This window comes from Coturnix japonica, chromosome 1 (genome assembly GCF_001577835.2).
Source record: "Coturnix japonica isolate 7356 chromosome 1, Coturnix japonica 2.1, whole genome shotgun sequence".
Classification (NCBI taxonomy): Eukaryota; Metazoa; Chordata; class Aves; order Galliformes; family Phasianidae; genus Coturnix; species Coturnix japonica.
Genome location: NC_029516.1, coordinates 59,507,364 through 59,525,966, shown reverse-complemented (window position 1 = coordinate 59,525,966; position 18,603 = coordinate 59,507,364). Strand labels below are relative to the sequence as shown.

At 43.4% G+C, this 18,603-nt stretch overlaps 1 protein-coding gene and 1 long non-coding RNA gene across 2 annotated transcripts in view; one reads left to right on the top strand and one right to left on the bottom strand.

Annotated features, from left to right (window-relative positions):
• The window catches only part of LOC116653694 (vicilin-like seed storage protein At2g18540), a gene marked incomplete at its 5' end in the record, with an annotated part of 196,122 nt that overhangs the window by 130,099 nt on the left and 47,420 nt on the right, over positions 1-18,603 (bottom strand). The gene's annotated exons all lie outside the window — the stretch shown is intronic.
• On the top strand, positions 847-4,439 carry LOC107316694. The gene is made up of 2 exons (XR_001556515.2): positions 847-3,224; positions 3,874-4,439. It is a non-coding gene; the product is annotated as an uncharacterized LOC107316694 (long non-coding RNA).

The window sequence follows — 18,603 nt, the reverse complement described above, 5'->3', positions numbered from 1 at the left end:
GGGGGCACGGCGGTGCGGTACCGTAATACCACCTCAACTTTCCGCCGCGCTCACGAAGAGAAAACCCCGCTCTGGGCTGTGAGACGCCAACCGCTCCGAGCTCCGTCCCCAGCGCCCGGGACAGAGCGGCCCGGGTCCGCCCGCGGCTCCCGGCTCCGCGTGTCCGTCCCCTCGGGTGAGCAGCCACGCTCCGCTCCCCGCCGCCGCGCTCCGCGCCTTACCTGCTCGCGGGGGATGCAGGGCAGCGAGGTCCGCCGGTGGCTCTTGCCGCCGCCGCCGCTCGACATCTCGGCGGAGATCATGGAGCTGGACCGCCGCCGCCGCCTGAGCGCCGGGGCTTCGTCCGCGGCCGGGGGGGCGGCGGGAGGCTCCGCCAGCGGGGCGGCCCGCCGCGGGGGCCAGAGCCGCTCGGCGTAGCCGGCCAGCAGGACGCCCAGCAGCCCCAGCAGGTAGGCCAGGTAGGGCCGCCAGGACGCCGGGACCCTCTCCAAGGCGACGAGGGACGTGGTCCTGGCCGCGCTAGTGACGGCGAGCATGAGGACGCCCTGCCGCAGCCTCAGCACCAGCCATGTCGCGGCGGCCAGGCAGCTCAGCACCACCCCCGCGGCGGCCAGGGAGCGCCGCCGGTCCTCCCCCGCCGCCAGCGCCGTCCGCGCCACCGCCTCCCCCCCGCAGCAGGCGGCCAGCAGCAGCGCCGCCGTCCGCGGCCGCGCTCCGCCTCGCAGCAGGTAGCGGCCCGCGCCCAGGAAGGCGCCCGCCAGCCCTAGGGGCACGGCGCCGGGGGGCAGCCAGCCCCAGCCCCAGCCCCGGCCCCGCGGCCCCGCGCCGCCCTCGGCCGCCAGCTCCCCCCGCGCCGGCCGCGCCGCCAGCGCCAGCGGCAGCCGGAGCGAGCCCGGGGCCGCCCCAAAGCCGCCCCAACGCCCCGGTGCCGTCCGGCAGCGCCCGCCGGAGGATGCCCCGACGGCCCCGTCGCCGGAGGGGGTTTGTCCGGCCCGGTCAGCGCCGAGAGCCGGGGGGACGGCGGGTCGGGGCCGCCCCCGGAGCCGGCGTTCCTCGCGGGGCGCCCCCCGGCAGCCTGAGAGCCCCCGCGCCGCGCATGGGGGGCACGGGGCTCCCCCGCTGCTCCGCCACTGCCGCGAGAGGACAGGGAGAGCCGCGGGCAGACACACAGGGGAGCGGCGCAACCGTACCGCCGCGGAGCGCAGCGCTGTTTCTAGGCCATCACCTCCCCCCGGGCGCTGCCCGCCGGAGGGGCCCGGCCGTGCCCCGCGGGGGGGGGGGACAAACAGCCGAACCTCGGCGAGAAAAGGGCACGGGGCCGGGGTTCGGGAGTGCTGCTGGGAGAGCGGGAGGAACCGGGAGGCAGCCTGCCTGGGAAGCGGGGAAAGAGGAAGAGAGGGAAAGCGTTTCCCTTTCGAACGGCGCCGGGACGGTCCGTGACTTTTGCACGGAAAATTCAGGTGATGGGAGTGAGGCCGCTCCTCGTCCCGGGACCGGGGGCAGCTGAGAGTCCGGCAGCAAACCCCAGCCCTATGGGAGCAACAGAGAGAGCAGCGCGGGGGGCTGCTGGAGGCGACAGTTCGGCAGAAGGCGGACGGGGGGAGGGGGGTTTAAGGCTGCAGCCGCTCCGCGTTCCCCCGCAGGAGCCAGCGGTGCCAGGAGGGCAGCGGAGCTCCCCGTACCGGGCCGGGCATAAATCCTCCTGTCAGAGAGGGGGCAATTACGAGGCCGTAAAAAAGTCAGGAAGATGGATGCTCTCGAATGATGACTGATTGCTATTTGTGGTGGTGTTCGTATGGGAAGCCCGAAGCTGGATCCCGAAGCCTGCGGACGACGCTCCTGCCAACGCTCCGGGCTCTCCGGCTCAGCGCTGTGCCCGCCGCCGGGTGCCCCGGGGCGCTGCCGTAGGGCAGGGGCAGCCCGCAGCCCCACAGCGGCACGGTCCCACTGCAGGGCACGGAGCAGAGTGCAGTGCACCAACCACGGAGGAATGGAATCGGCAGTTGGGAAGTTACAGAACACTAAGAGCCAGGAAATGAGCAGATTAGAAAACTGAATTTCCTCGCTGTCTTCCCCCTCGCGTGTACACAAATAGCTAATCTGAGACAGGTTTATGGCCTTCACTTATTTACTGGTGTGTCTCTCTGGCTATCGTGCCCATCATCTGAGATGTAAGCAGCAGAAGGGGAGCATCAGAAAGGTGCAGTTGGGATTTTTACTAGAAATGGGTCGTAAAAAACGAGTATGTTTTTAAATAATGGCCTTCCAGCCTATTATGGGATATAGATTTATTAGTCACTTTTATGTTTGAAGCCAGGTTTGAAAACAACCTAGATGTTGTTAGCGAAGTTTGGCTCTGAGGAATGGAAAGCTGGTGTGTTATGTTTGTGGGGTGTTTTTTTATTAAAGGTTAAGGGACCAGATTAAGAACAGCTGGAAAGGGTCACAGCTTGCGCGAGCGAGAGAGCAATCAGCAGATTGCCAGATACACCTCGAGAAACAGAGCTGGTTTCCATCTATGCAATGAGCCAACTTCATGGAGGCAGAAGCAGGGCCCCGAGAGCTGTGAGCACGTGACTCCTAACGGCTTCCCAGCATTTGGTAAATAACCGTGCCCAGGAGATGCCTTTTAAGTCTAGGTGCATCAAAACAGCACAGATGTATTGCAGTACTGGATGGAGTCATTGAACCATTAAGGTTGTAGAAGACCTCTAAGATCATCCAGTCTAATTGTCCACTTACCACCAATATTGCCTACTAAACCATTTCCCTCAGTACTGCATCACCACATTTCTTGAACGCCTCCAGGGACAGTGACTCTGCCACCTCCCCTGGCAACCTGTTACGGGACTTTACCACTGTTTCTGGGAAGACATTTTTTCCTAACATCCAACCTGAACCTCCCCTGGCACAACTTAAGGCCATTACCTCTAATCACTAGGAAAAAGAGCCCAACTCTCACCACAATCTCCTTTCCAGGAGCTGTAGAGAGAAATGAGGTCTCTCCTGAGTAGCCTTCTCCAGACAGAACAATACCCCAGTTCCCACAGACATTCCCCATAAGACCTGTGCTCCAAATCCTTCACAGCTTCACTTCTCTTCTCTGGACACACTCCAGGACTTCAATGTCTTTCTACAAGTAGTGAGAGGCCCCAAACTGAACACAGTACTGGAGGTGCGGCCTCACCAGTGGATGACAACACATACCAACAGCTGCAGTTCAGGTTGATCAAACCTTTGTTGTTCACTGAAATCTTAATTTATCTCCCCTTTGTTACCTTTGCATCATTTTTTTAGCTGGACACATTCTAGGTTGATTTAATGGAACAGCTTTGCAATAGCACTTATAGCAGTGGTTGGACCCTACCAGCAAGGGAAAGTTCCTTCCTGCAACCCCAGTTATTGTGACTGAAGCATCCTACTGAGCTTTGCTGTCTGGATCCTTGAGGTCACCACCAGTTGAAAAACTCTTAGGAGTGGTGAGCTTCACTTAGGATCAGGGCTTCAGCCACCAACAGCTGAGCTTGCCTGAAGCTGGCAATCATGCCAACGACAGCACCTTTCCAGCCTCATGTGATAGGCGTCAGACAGCCTCAAGCCATCTGCTGAGGCTTACTGAACTCAAGTATATGGATTGTTTTTTCTTGGTATCTTGATTTCCACATCAGGGAGATTTTTATTATCATTATTATTACTTAAAATAAGAACCTCTAGATTTCCTCAAAGCACACTCAAACTTGTATCAGTTCACTCGTCCACAATACCAAGTTGCAGAATATTGTGCTCTGCACTGTGTGAGAAATGACTGCAGATGCTTTTTGACTTTCCTGATTTAAACAAAGTAATTGTTTCTTACTCATCCCCTGACTACAGGTGTTCTGCACATACTGTTTCTGAAGGTCTCCAACAAAAAGGCAGCAGTCATTTAATGCTGTAGGTGATGAGCCAAGAAGAAGATAAGTTCTACAAAAGACAAGGAACACTTCCCATTTTGGAGACTTCTCATGCATTGGCCTAAAAACACAAAAGTTGTTGGTTGTGGTTCATTATTCATGATACTATTCTACCAGATGGCTATCAACAGGTAAGAGCATCTCAAGCAATATCTTGAACAAATAGTTACAGGCAACTGAAAATCCTATCTTTCTCCTCTGGTGAAGAGACCTTTTGGGAAGGCCCATTCTTATCCTGCATTAAGTGAACAGCTCAGTAATTCACTGAAGTTCTGGGGATGTGGACTTTTCTGCACTTGTGGAGCCAGGCTCCTTATAATGAACAGACATCTTAAATAACCCAAAGAAACATTTTCATATAATTAGTTTATCAAAGCAATGTATTTAAATGTCATTTTCCTGTTGTTTGAAAAAGAATGAGAGTCCAGAGATGAAGCTCTGGTATATTAAAAAGCAAATAGAAATAAATATTATGTTCCATGGTTATGATTTTGTTCAAAATCATAGAACCACCAAGGTTGGAAAAGACCCACAAGATCATTCAGTCTAACCATCCACCCATCACCAAGAGCTCTCACTAAATGTCCCTCAACACAATGTTCACATGTTCCTTGAACACCTCCAGGGTTGGTGACTCCACCACCTCCCTGTGCAGCCCATTCCACTGCCTGAACATAATTTCAGAGAAGTAGTAGTTCCTAACATCCAGCCTGAACCTCCCCTGGCACAGCTTGAGGCCATTCCCTCTAGTCCTACCACCAGTTAAACAAGATGCCGACCCCCAGCTCACTACAACCTCCCTCCAGATACGTGAGGTGGGGGAAAACTCTATGCAATTATCNACATCTCACTTTTGGGCAAGTATTTGGCAGATAGTGAAGAGGTACCATTGATAGAATTTGCTACCCTAAATAAAACCTATTCAGGAAGGCTTTCTTGGAAGCATCCATTCTGGAATAAAATAAACAAAAAACGCTCAACAACCTAACAGAATATATCACAGAGTTAAGAATTAAAGCATTTAATCCACCAAACGGAGGCGTTAGTGATACCCCATTGTATAAATGTGCTGGTGCAATATCACCATCCACCAGAGAAACTGCCTCTTGTTGAATATTATGCTATGGTACAAACCTAGCAAATCCCTTCCATCTTCTACCCAGAGAACCATCTCTCTTAGTAATGGTAGAGGTTTCCTCTAGGCTTTAAAGAAAATGAAACCATGAAGCTTTTTGGGTACCATCTCTGGAAGGTCTGGAGGAGAAGAAAGGCAAATGTCCATTTACATAAGAAAGTCAAAATACATTCACTTGATGAAAAAAACATAATACAAAACAAAAGCAATTTGCTCTGAACAACAAAGAGATCTCAGGGGATTTGGGGCAACCAGTACTTCCCCAAGTCATATTTGTCTGTCTCAGCATCACTCCTTTCTTAATAGTCATGGGTTCCTCCTGTCAGTTCTTGATAAAGCAACCCATCTTTTTTGCCAAGTTAAATGTTAAATGAGTGGAGAAGTTGAGGTACCTTTCATTCATTACCATGTCCAGCAGGTTGTATTCTTATCTAACTTACCCAAGTGACTTTCTCATGAAGTACCTCTGCAGGACACATGGTTCTCTATCTAAATGAGGGAAATAGCTTCCCTGGCCAGTTCTTATGGAAGGCAGGAAAAATTTCATAACAGAACTACTTAGATCAACTACATGCCCCTCCTGTCTGTCCAGGATTGGGTAGCCACCACTTGTTTGGTTTGTCCACCCTTCCCTAGGGTCTCATCTCATACTGCTGCTGGTTTGAGGTTACAGTCAGCGGCCCACAGCTGGTCTGGGAAACCACAATAAGCACGTACATATCCCTTAGCAGGTTGCACAGACTGTCCTCCCAAAAGAAATACAACAAAAGGGAAGTTCCAGTTCATGCAGCAGTGCTGTGGTTAAGCTGAAGTGATGAGAGACGTTACTGGGGTAAAAGAACTGTAGAGAGAAACAAATACACACTTCATCATCTTGGAGAGTACTATGGGAGGAAAGAGAAATATGGACAGTCTCCATGGCTTATTCACCCAGCTTTACACGTGTCACTCTTGGTCTATATTTCATGTATTTTGATCATTTTTATCACTTCTTTCTTCCTTATAATTAGTTTTTTCTTACATTCTTCTGACTTTGCACAGCATACGTGGATAGTTCTACCTGCATTTCGGTCTCTCTGTTTTTTGAATATTACTTTAACAACTGTAGTTGAGTTTCCCCTATTTGTGAAACGCACTGCAATTAATATCTATACAGAATGGCAACAGTTTGCACAGCAGTGACACTTTTCCCTCTTAGGAATTCAAATAATTGTACTAATATTTTCCAGAACATTTTATAACCTTACCAAACAATTCTCGTCACCTCTAGGTCATCTAAATTCTGGGAAGATTAGATGAAGACCAATAGATTGAATGACATTTATGGTTGTCTGTCTTCTGGAGAATGTGAAAGAATGTTGTTGCTGTCATTTTAAATGGGTGTTTTTCTGACTTCATTGGCAGTTCACAACAAATATCACACAAAATCCAAGTTAAAGTTTTGACAGTGATAAATTGTCATGTAGCCCTAACCACCAAGTAAAAGATTTTTTCAAGTAAGTTGTCTCACTGACTCAGTGATTTTGATAGTCAAAGTGTCACTGTAATGTAGTTGATGTATGGGTTACATCATCTTTCATCCAATTTGTCAGTGGGAAAGTAGTAAATAATGCTATTTTGAGGTTAAGTGCAGGCATACTCACAACGTCAACACTGCATTAGCTTCATTTCATTCACGTTTTCAAGAATCGTTTTTTCACTATGGGATGATTGTGGCACGCATTGAACAAAACTGAAGTCCTAAATGGAGGAGAGGATCCATTTGATGAATAAAACCTTCATCAAATATATTAATTCATGAAAATTTCCGTTGGCATACTGGAGTAGACTTGCTATAATACAAGAGTAATATTCTGATCTGGGAAAGAAAGGATGTGGCTGAATCATTCTTTTATAACTATTTTATAGTATTTTTTTTTTTGTGGGTATATCTTTTATCAATACACATGTATGCATTGGGGAGGGTCTTTTTATAAGGGCACGTAGAAACAGAATGAGGGAAAATGGTTTTAAACTGAAAGAAAGTAGATTTGGACTAGATTTTATGAAGAAATTCTTTACTGTGAATGAGGTAAGAAACTGGAGCAGGTTGACCAGAGTGATTGTGAATGCTCCCTCCCTGGAAGGATTCAGCACCAGGCTGGATGGGGCTTTGAGCAACCTGCTATAGAGGAAAGTGTCCCTACCTGTAGCAGGGGGTTGGAACTAGGTGATCTTAAAGGTCTCGTTCAACCCAAACCATTCTGTGATTTTACGATATAGGGTAAAAGGTAGATTCTAGGTAAAGGTAGTGCATCCTGGCACCATGGAGCTGCTTAGAAGGTCAAGGGTGAAGTATTCAGGGATTTTTTCCCTATTTTAAGTGCAAACTTCCATCTAGTTTTAGCTGTAGGATTCTCAAAGGATGTTTACAACTGACACATAATTTAACAGCTTTTAAAAATACAATGTATTCAATGCTTCCCATGAAACAAAACTAGTCTTCAAAGGGTGATACTATTTTATCACATCTGATAGTTCACACTCTGTGTAAATTTTTACTTCAATATTGAACATGATGCTACTCTACAGAAAATTAATATACTGTGCATACGTATATAAGCAATACCTTTGAGACACCCTCCTCTGGAGCAAGGCGTATTTTATGCTTACCTCTGTTGTACAAACAAGTCATGGAGCAAAGTTGAACTATGAGAAAATGAGGCATGTAAATGCAGACTTGAGTCCTTCAGAAAAGCTCTGCCTCATTGTGAAGGAGCTGTCACTGTCCCTTGGGGGTTGGAAGAAACAAAATTCAATGAGTATATGAATATTTGCAGGATATGGGGCCATACTTCCCATAGATTTTCATTTCACTGTAGGATCCAGCTACTGCACCTATAAAGACAGTATTTTCTTGGACTTTCTCATCATCAGTTTTCTTTCTACTGCTTAAAAATATTCTGCAGAAGGCTCAAGAAGGTCACCAGTTAATCAAACAGGAATTTCAAAGCTGATGCTCAGCTTGCCTCTGACATAACCTGTTTTGTGACAGTCCTGGGTGATGACCCTGAAAACTCATGTGGTATTTACTAACATGCAGCAGTGTCTTTGGGCTAGTTCCATATTATCGCGTGTCTCAGAATGTATGCTGCCAAAAATGCTAGCAGAAAATGATTATTTTTTAAGAATTGCTTATGTACAGTAGCATTTTATGGGTTTCTTCTATTTTTGTGATTTATAAGTGTGCACGCAACCCCTTAGCGAGGCAGCCTCAGAAATAGGAGAGGAATTTTCAAAGTGCCTTTTCCTGGTAGGAAACAAAATGCATTTTTGTTTTAGTAGCAGTGACACAGTACTGTGGGCTGAAAGTAACAGTTCCAGCTAACATATTTCAAACAAAAGGATCAGATCTCTCAGAGTAAAGGGAAGCTGAGCATGAATTCTTGTCCTGCTGATTAGAGAAAAAAAAAAAAAAAAAAAAAAAAAAAGTAATTTATTTCATTGAAATAATTCTTGCTTGACATGTAATGAACACAATCAAAGTTACAGGCTCATTAATGACTTACTAATGACAGTCTCCCTCTGAGTCACATTAGGAAACCACTTTTAGAGTGGAAAAAAAAAAATCATTAAGGGAAAAGTCTTAAAATAACATGCAAGAAGCATGAGTATTTAAATTGAGCTGAAATCAAACTGTTGCAGTTACTTAGGTACCTAAAGATGCAAATAAGTATTTAGTAAGATTTTTAAAATATATGGTTGATCTTAAGGCGCCTGCATCCAAATATTTTTCAGCTACCAATAAGTCCTCTGCTTTTAGTATTAAACCAAGTGCCTGATGTTTCTGAGTGTGCCCAGGAGTCTTTCAGTGACAGCAGAGCCCATGTCCCCCACTGTCCCCCATGTCTAATTCGCGCCCGACAGGTTCCACAAGCATGTTCCTCTGCCTCTGTCACCTGAGGAGCTATATCCTGTGTGGCAGGAACATTCACTGAGGGCCAAAGACACCTGGATCTCAGCCTGTGCTTATTTTTATATAAGATTTCTGATGTAGATGTTAAATATAAGATAAAAATATATTTTATATACATAAACCAACCAGCGAAGCAAGGACTGGGAGCCAGGTGTCTATACTTACTCCCAAGTATCTCCATTTTTTGTAGATGCCACCTTCTTTGCCTCTGTGTGCTGCTCACTGACATCTTTATATGGCTGGAGGCCACAACACACACACATATTACTAATGCAGGTAGGCTGAGGGAAGTGGAAGCTCTCAGGAGGAGCTGATGATGGCTCATTAGGAATCCCACCAGTCCATTTCAGGGTTAGACTGAATTAGCCATGCAGTTCAATCACAGAATGAAGGAAATAATATCATCCCCAAAAGCCTGGGCTGCCAGACTCCCTCCTGCAAATAGAAGTTGAGATTTCTCCATGACCCACTGCAACAATTCATAGCACCAGCACTTATCATACAGCCAAGGTGCCCCTAGAAACCACCTGCTGCTCAGGAACTGTATGTGGTACAGGTCAGTGTGGAGTCATTGAAGTGCAACTCTTGTTTTCTCTTGATTTGGAAAACAACTTCTAGCAATACATCAAAGTTTGAGGCAATTAAATTTTTCAGTGAACATTTTTATGTGCATTGACTGCTCTGAAAGTAATTCTTCCAATTTATTTCTATGGAAACAACAACAGATACAAGGAGCACAGTAACAGTGTTTGATAAAGCAAATTCTTAGCTACAAAACACTATTTTTCAACATAATCACTACCATTAGCTATTTCCTGTGTGGATGAGCTGATAGAGACAGTCTTCATTTCATGGTATGACAGCTGGGCATGGCCATTGGAACGTCACTTGTCTTTCATGTTGCTGACACCACTGCTAAAACACACCACCTTCCTCCTCACTGTGCTCACATCCACTGTTTGATCTCCAGAAACATTCAGCAAGCATCACCAAATGTCAGTGAGTATGCTTTTTCTACATGGAGGAATTCAGTGACACACCTTCGCTTACACACTTCCATGTCAGACATCATTTTGTCAGACTGCACCCCTGCTGACATCTGTTGCACATCATGTAATGGAATATTGGTGGAAAGGTTCAACCTCTACTGCCATACTGCCAATGTCTGTCTCTGTCATAGTTTGCCAACAAAACAACATGGGAAGCATTACTTTCAGAGCAGCCCTTGTAGTATGCCAGTGTTGCATAGATGAACCATGCTGCCCTTTGGAACCAAAGACTTCTGTCTTCTTTCTGGAAGGAGAACATCTTGTTTCCACTCCCAAATTTTATTTATTTATTTACTTATTCTGGTCATTTATTCTATCATTTTTCAATGATCCATGAACTAACTCTGAAGATGGAGCAAGGACCCAATACTTGCTTCTCCCTTTTCCCTATTTGCAGGGCTGCTGCTGGATGGTATGTTCTTGCTCATTTCCTTTTGGGTTTTGTGCATCTCTCTTGTTGTAGCTTTCTCTTGGGAATTTGCTATCAAGGGACTGAGAAGTTAATACACTAAAAATGGCTGCAAAGTAATTCTGACCTGTAGGTATTTAGAAAACTGTTTCACTGAATGCTAGAGCAGTGTAGTACAGTAGTATGCTTGTAGAATCATAGAGTCATAGAATTGTTCAGACTGGAAAAGACTTTAAAGGCTGAGTCCAACCAGTGAGAGCTGTACTGAGACCTTTATAGGCTTCTTTTGAGAATGCTATTCTAAATCCTGAAATTTAGACATTTTTGAGCAGCCCCTTTTAACCACAAATAACACATACCTAAATTGAAGATGATCTAAGCACATCCTTTTTAATATCAGCTTGTTTTGTATGTTTAAATATATCTACCACCATCACCAAAAGGAGCAAGCAACATCCATTTCTAGGTCTGTGTAGTCCTGCATCATGTCAGAACATTTAGATATATATTAATGCAGCAAGATCTCACGCTTGCTTTGAGATGATTTTAATGTGAAAATGAGAAACTGAAGAGTGTGCTCAAGTGGCTTGCAAGCTTATGCACCATACTGTAACATTTTTATGTGATACAGGTAGTTGTAACCTTAAGAACATCAGGGGAGCTGCATATTTCCATCTCAGGTTTGAAATGACTCAGCCACTCTTGTATCAATAGAACACAGCAATTTTTAACAGCAACTTTGTGGAGCTTAATGGAATTCATTTCCTATTCATACTACCTCTTTCGGTTTGTTTCCAGGCCTAATACAGGAACCATATGGAGGAAAGAACAGGAAGATAAGTAGGCATTGCATGCCATTACTCACCATCTGCTTAGGTGTGCTGTGCTGAGCTGAACAAGGAACAGGTTGTGGCTCTGGCAACATTCATGTTTGGACTGCAAGAGCACCCCCTGCTAGGGAATGCATGGGAAGGTTTTCCTGGGATTTCTGTGTGAGATAAGGGTGACAAGAGGCTGACTGATGAGGGAGGAACAGTGACTGAAGACAAAAAGCAGCTGAGAAATTAGAGCCTGTGTTGAGAGAAGGGATGAAAAGTGAATGAGGGTAGGCAGATGGTAAAGGCATTAGTGATATGGCAGCACGTGATGTTGGGATGTAGATTTTGATGGCAATACATAGTTCTGCCCTCATTGAAAGTTTGCAGGTTTTGCCCTAAGTTTCTTAGCTGATATTATTCCACCTGGCATTTTATCAGTGAGATCCTCTCTCAGCAAAAATTATAACACTGAAAATGTATGTTAAATCATATGGCATGCATTTGCTTGAGATTTATAGGTGAACTTACCCACCGTAAAGCTGTGCTCTCACAGAACCTTCACCACACTTCCCTGCACCTGCAGAGGGCTGGGAGTGGGAGGATAATTACAAGCATTGAGAGGCTCAGCCAGATGTTCCAGGAATGGAGGAATTTCATTTTTGGTTGACTGGCCTCTCTGGGCAGGAAAACAGAAAGAGGAAGCAGCCTTGTTTGAGCTGGCCTGCGCCATGCAGTCCAGGCCTGGTGAGTGCCAGGCCTCGTTGTTACCACAGACCAGGCAAAGACAAACACTGAGGGGATAGGGAAGGCTGAAGTGTTAAAGGAAACATGGATGTGAAATAGGAGTGTGTGCAGATGATGAGAGCATGAGCCTGACATGATACGGTAAGCTAACACATTCCGCAGTGCGTTGTGCCAAAAAGATGAGGTGTCACTTCTGCGATTCTTAGACATACGTATTTCCGCTTTCTACCTGAACAAAAGTAGATAAATCATCCAGCAAATACATTTTCATCTTATATCTTTTTGTTTTGTTACCAAGATGATTCATAATTTTCTTTTGCCATGAAAAGACCAACTTTGAGCTCATATTTTTCACAGCAGTGAAATATCCATTTTCACTTCCTCTCAGCATAATAGGCATACCAGTAAGGCAGTCCTGAGTGCAATTCAGAAGAAGGATTTCTGCCTCCAGGCAGCAGCCTTAATTTTTAAAATTATTCATTATAAATTGAAGAATAGAATATATTCTGAATCATACATTGCAGACTGGTACTTCAGTTTCCTCCTTCTCTTAATTTTCTTTTCAGTAGAGCAACTTAGATTCACTGTTAGTTTAATAATAATAAACAAATCTTTGTCAGTCACTTCCGACTCCTTTTACATTAATTCGTATAAAACTGTCAACATGTCAGCAGACTGCAGTGCTTGATTTCAGAGACGTCTGAAGGAGTAAGGAAAGCATTTAATGGACAATGTATTATTGAAAACAGAAATATCTCAACTGAATTTCACAGAGGGCCATTTTAAGATTAAAATAACAAATGCATAGAATGAATGAAAATGCCCAGTTGATGCAGCAGTGATAGGCAATGGAATGAGGCTTCTATGATGCTGGCTGTGGTCAGAATGCATTGTGACAGGGCTTACTCTTTCTCACTTCAGTGTGAAGGACACAGAATATTTTCTGATGAATTGTTACCAAATGATTGCAGTGCAAATCCTGTGATGTATAACTGTAGCCTTGAGACCCTACATCTCAATGACAGGCAACCTCTGGTCCTTGCCTGTGGGATACTTGCTGCAGGAGCTGCATCCAGGGTCTCCACACCACCACATACCTCTCTGTTGCATACCCTTCACTTCTCCCACTCCACACATTTGAAGAATGGCTTTGATGACGACATTACAACTGTTATCAAGTTGTTGTTCTGCTCAGACAGAAGGTGGATGAGCCACTACAGAAAGTGAGCCATATACTGAGGGCAGCTACTGTAGGTAACATCTGTTCTGCTGTTCCATCAGAGAGGCAGTGATGTCCAGAAAGCAGCCAGACGGCTCAGGACCCTGCACCTGAAGGAAGGGGAAAATGTCAGTGAGAATGGCAATCCCTAAAACACTCTGATTACATGGTTTACAGGCTTGGTTTAACCAAAACTGCTACAGGATATCTATCTGTACTATTGTTAGCAATTCTGGTGGGCTAGACTTTTTGGAGAAGTTTGTTTAATATTTGTTGTTCTTGTTTTTAAATGCAGAAGAGGAAAAATAAAAGTTTAGGGAAAATAGAAAACATCAACAAAGGGTTTCATGATTAAGGGTGAAAAAATACTGAAGGGTAAATTAAGATAATGCTTCTGTAAAATAAGGGAACAACAGAAGTACACTATGGGCTGAAGCCTTTTCCCTCAGAACCACATTTAATTAATTATCAGTGCTTGAGCAACCATTTTTGAAGCAAATTTGAGGGACAGACTATCCTTGCTTTAATAGTTGAAAATTGCATAGATTAGTTTAAGTTCATCACCTCTACAGGAGACTTCAGTAAGCCATAGTTAACTACCACAATTTAGATTTATTGTTGTTCCAGTGACACATGTAGTCTAGAAGGTTTTAGAATGTAAATAGAAGTTTCATTCACTTTTCAGCTCATTGCTGGCTAAATGAACATTCATGCCCAAGTAAATTTTGGAGAACTTGAGCAATTTTCCTTTTCTAAGTGACAAATATTGTGAACAGTTTCTTAGAAGATGAAACACATTTTAGCTCTTGCCTGGTGCCTGTGCGTGGAGTAGATCAGGTGTCTAGATGAACTTCATGTATGGTGACTGAGTACAGGAGTTGGATTTAATCTGTGACTCCAGTCCATGTGCAGCAGCTTGATGAGGCCTAACCAATCACAGGGACAAGTTAGGCAGCAGCAATGTTTCCTCAGCCAGCAGGAGAGATGCTGAGCTGCCGGACTGGTGCTTTTATCTAACACATTGCAAAAAGTTTTTATTTGTGGATGTGCAGATGTGTAACCAAACTAAATGAAAAATGCCAGGAACGGTTTTGGGAGTTAGTCTCTTATGCTGCTCAAAACATTGCTATTGCATGTGGAAGCTGCTGAACATAGTACGCTGAGGAATGTACCCAAAACTGAGCGAACCAGAGCCTGGACTGTTACAAATTCAGAGCCTCACCAGATTTTCCAAGTTTCACAAAATGTTTTAATCAACTTTGACTATTCCAAACATGTCTAAAATTTCAGTGACACCTCCTCTTACAAGGCTCTTAATAATTTGAAAGGGGGGAGAATGAATGGATTTTGGAACACCAAATTGTGCAGGGAAGAACTAGAGAAAACAGAAAGCCATTACCATATTAAGTAATTCAAGATTCAGAAAGACAAAAGAGATGATTTTTTAATATGTCGTTCCCTCAAGGAAAAGGTACAGTAACAGGAGACTGAAATGAAAGAATTAAAGTTGAAGAACAATTTCTCATTCATAAATACAGTGCAAAAGAAAAACCACCATGTAAGACACTGTTTTGCTCATCAATGTTCAGTAGCCATCCCAAGGAAGATGGAGAGCACTGTGAGGTTAAGTTATCACTGCTGTATAAATCTCATTCAAAGTAGCTACTGTAACTTAACTCTGGGTGAAATGCAGGCTGTTCCACTGTTTATGCAGGCTTTCAAAACCATGCCATAATAGAAAGAAAATTTAGACATGTATATTTCAAACAATAAGATTTAATGCTGAGCAAAAGTGAAACTTAAGATCCACAATGAGACCACAGGGCCCACTTCTCCATGAATTTCCTCTCATTTACACAACCATAATGCAAGTAGGTGAAGGTATGTCAGCCAAGAGCCATTTTCTTAGCTCTTAAGCTTTAGCCTAGCCCAACTATCCAAGTACTGTATGTGGATCTATTCCAGAGATCTGAAATACCGACCAGAAAATGTTAGTGGTTTTTTTTGTTTGTTTGTTTGTTTGTTTGTTTTTTCTTCTGCAGGAAGAGTTCACCCACAGTGCATTTAATGACATATTTTGAGTTCAAGCATTCAGCTTTGCATTTATGAATCTTTGTATTATCTCAAATATAAGAATAGAATTTGTCAAGAGCCTCTACATCTGAAAACCTCAAGCAGAGATCTTGCTTTTGTCTGACAGGTTTTACAAACAAAAGTTCAGTCTGAAAAAATAAACAGATTCTGGAAAGAAAACAAAGTACTTCTTATACTTTCATTCTTTTTAGGTAGTTGGTGATGCAAGGCACAGTATAGAATCATAGAATTACACAGGTTGGAAAGACCTCAAAGATCAGGTCCAACCGCAGCCTAACCATAGTACCCTAACTCTAACAATCCTCTGCTAAATCATATCTCTGAGCACCACATCCAAACGGATCTTAAACAGATCCAGACATGGTGACTCAACCACCACCCTGCAAGAGCCTGTGAAATTTTTCATCCAGTACATCTTTCTATAAATTCTATAAATTCAAAAATGAAATATGAAAAGAAATCTTGTTTTATCTATTATTTAAGAAAAGAAATCATGTTATGTTTTGTTTGAGTAAAAGAAAAAATAGACACGTTTGAAATGAAGTCTAATTTACACAGCTATACATTGAATCAAACAAATTTAAGTTGCTCGTGGCTCAACAGAAGCTGATTCCAGAAGGAATATGTAGGATTGTGTTAAAATAGGACTCTGACATTTTAGTTCCCCCCTTTCCCTTCTTTCTCTGTGTTCAGATGTATTCAACTGACATGTTTATTGTGCATTCCTCCTAGAGGACTCAACTGCAATGACATTCATATTTGAACTGAGTATTTTAACAAGACACTACCAAATTATGATGAAAAGACTTCTTATTTAGAATGGGATCTCACATGGGAAGAAAGGAGCATTTTCAGTGGTTTTGCTAAAAATTAGTGTACTCTAATATTTTTCAGGTCCAAAAGAAGTGAGTGAATCTTTGAAGTGGAGAGTTCAGCCTTTCCTCCCTGTGCACTGGATTTAATACCAAACAAAACTGCAAATTGAGGTGTTCTTCATGTTGTATTTTAGCTTGCAGCTAGGCCTGATACATAACAAAGAAACTGCCAAAGTCTATCTGAGAAGTCTTAAGACAGTCTCTCAAATCTGAGTCATTTCAATTTCATCATGAAATCTTAAACCGCATAAGTTTCATTTAACAGCTGACCCTGATGTAAACACAACTGATAAAAGGTGGGGAAAAAAGGGTATTTCAGTTTCAAAAGTAAGAGAACAGTTATCTGCAAAGCAGGAAACATCCAGAAATGATGGATCACTATATGGTAGTTAATAATAAGTCATGGTAGATGTGGTTTAGCAAGCTGAATTAGATATCCATTATCATGTGACCATTACCTCTATTTCTGTGTGACAGAAAAAGGAAAACTTGGAAAAAATTACTGTGAATACAAGGCCAATTAAGTGCAACGTAGGATTTGAGTAAACAAAATGTTTGCATACGGCCACACTCTGGATATCGTTGTATTATCTTGTAGAACAACGAAAGAGACTTTGATAGAACACTGAGAAATAACACACTGCTTCCCAGTTAGTAAACATGACGGTAATTGTAATATCTTAGTTATTAATTGGCATTCCTATGCTTGCACACAGGTGTTTGTAATGGAACACAGGCTAGGACTGATAGTGCTGTAGGTGTTAGTTCTAAGTTTAGATCACAAAAATCCATAACAACAAAGACAAAAGTCTTTTAAAGAATCATATTTATAAAGCTTATGAATTAATATGCTGACTGGGACTCGCTTCTGACAGGCCCAGCACATTAGGTTCAGATATACTGGCACGATCAAGTCTATCAGGAGCCTGAAAGTCTCTGAGAACATTCAGAATGACGTTTGGGATAACGACAATGAATTTGGGCCAGGTCCTTCATATGCCCATTTGCTGTTCTATATTTTTGGCTCCAAATGTGTGCCAAGTTGAAATTCCCAGACTTTCTCAGTGCCTGAGAAAATATTGTTAAACCCAGATTTGGAACATTCATAAAACACAGACACAGCATGTTAATGTACATGCCTGTTGTTACACAAACGCATTCAGAGAGAGAGTGAGAAACCAAAGATGATGGTGTGTTGAGCTTCATGTAGCTCTGACATGTTGTATGCCATGAATAGTGAGATTGCATTTGCCATGTGATGATATATTCATAAAAATACTTTATCCCATTGAGGTTAACCTCCTGTGTTCCCTTCAACAAGCTTAAAGAGGAGGAGATATGTTACTTGTGGCAGCAGTTTAGTGACTAAATTGAACTCTTACTCTGAATCTCCTTCTGGGGGAACCTCTCTCTCCCTCTTTACCACAGGAAAAGCTTAGAATGCTGAGCTTGGCTTAGTTAACAAAAGCTAGCAAAAGACTAGGATCAATTTCGGAAGTCAGATCAACATTTCTTTCTTTTCTCCCTACCTGAAGATGACATTACTTTAGCTAATAGATGATGTCAGATAAAATGACAGTGCACTTGGGAGTTATGGCAGGCTGCTCTCACAGTACAGTGCCTAAAATCAAGGCTAGATTTTATGCTTACGTCAAGAGGGGCTCTAGGGGCAGGAACAGTCCACGTCACTGCTAACTTACAGCAGAGGATTCAGCCAAGAATATGTGCAGATGTCTAAGATGCCTTCTGCCATGTTGCTGACTAAGCCTCTTTATCTTTCATGAGAAAGATTCCACTGCCTCCTTTTATGATGAACTCCTACAAGGCATTTTAAACATTCATAGAAATTAACTATTATTTCCAAAGACAAATTCCTTCCACCCTGGCTACTGAGGCTGTCTTCTTCCACAGAAAATAGGCTAACGCCTTCACTTATTTCTTCAGAGCAATAACTTTGAAAAAATAAAAGATAATAGGTTATAACTGTTGTATAGGAATATATATATATATACATATATGTGTGTGTGTGTGTGTTTCAAATGTTTCTAATTAAAAGAGACAGAACGAGTCCTGCCTCAGTGAGTGCTTGATGGGGATCTAACAGTAACTCCACAGCTGTCAGCACTGGGATAGAAACTACAGAGCTTCTCAGGGTTCCTTTGTCTTCCCTTTTATAACCTTCTTTCTTTTTCTGCAAGGCTTGATTCACCTAGTTAAAATTATTTGGTTCTCTTGTCTTGGATTTACAGCAGTTATAAATTTAAGATGAAGGCACGGGAAGTAAAAAAAGTAGGAAAAAAATGAAGGAAATCTTAGTATTCACATGGTTTGAGTGATGAGGACATGGTCATA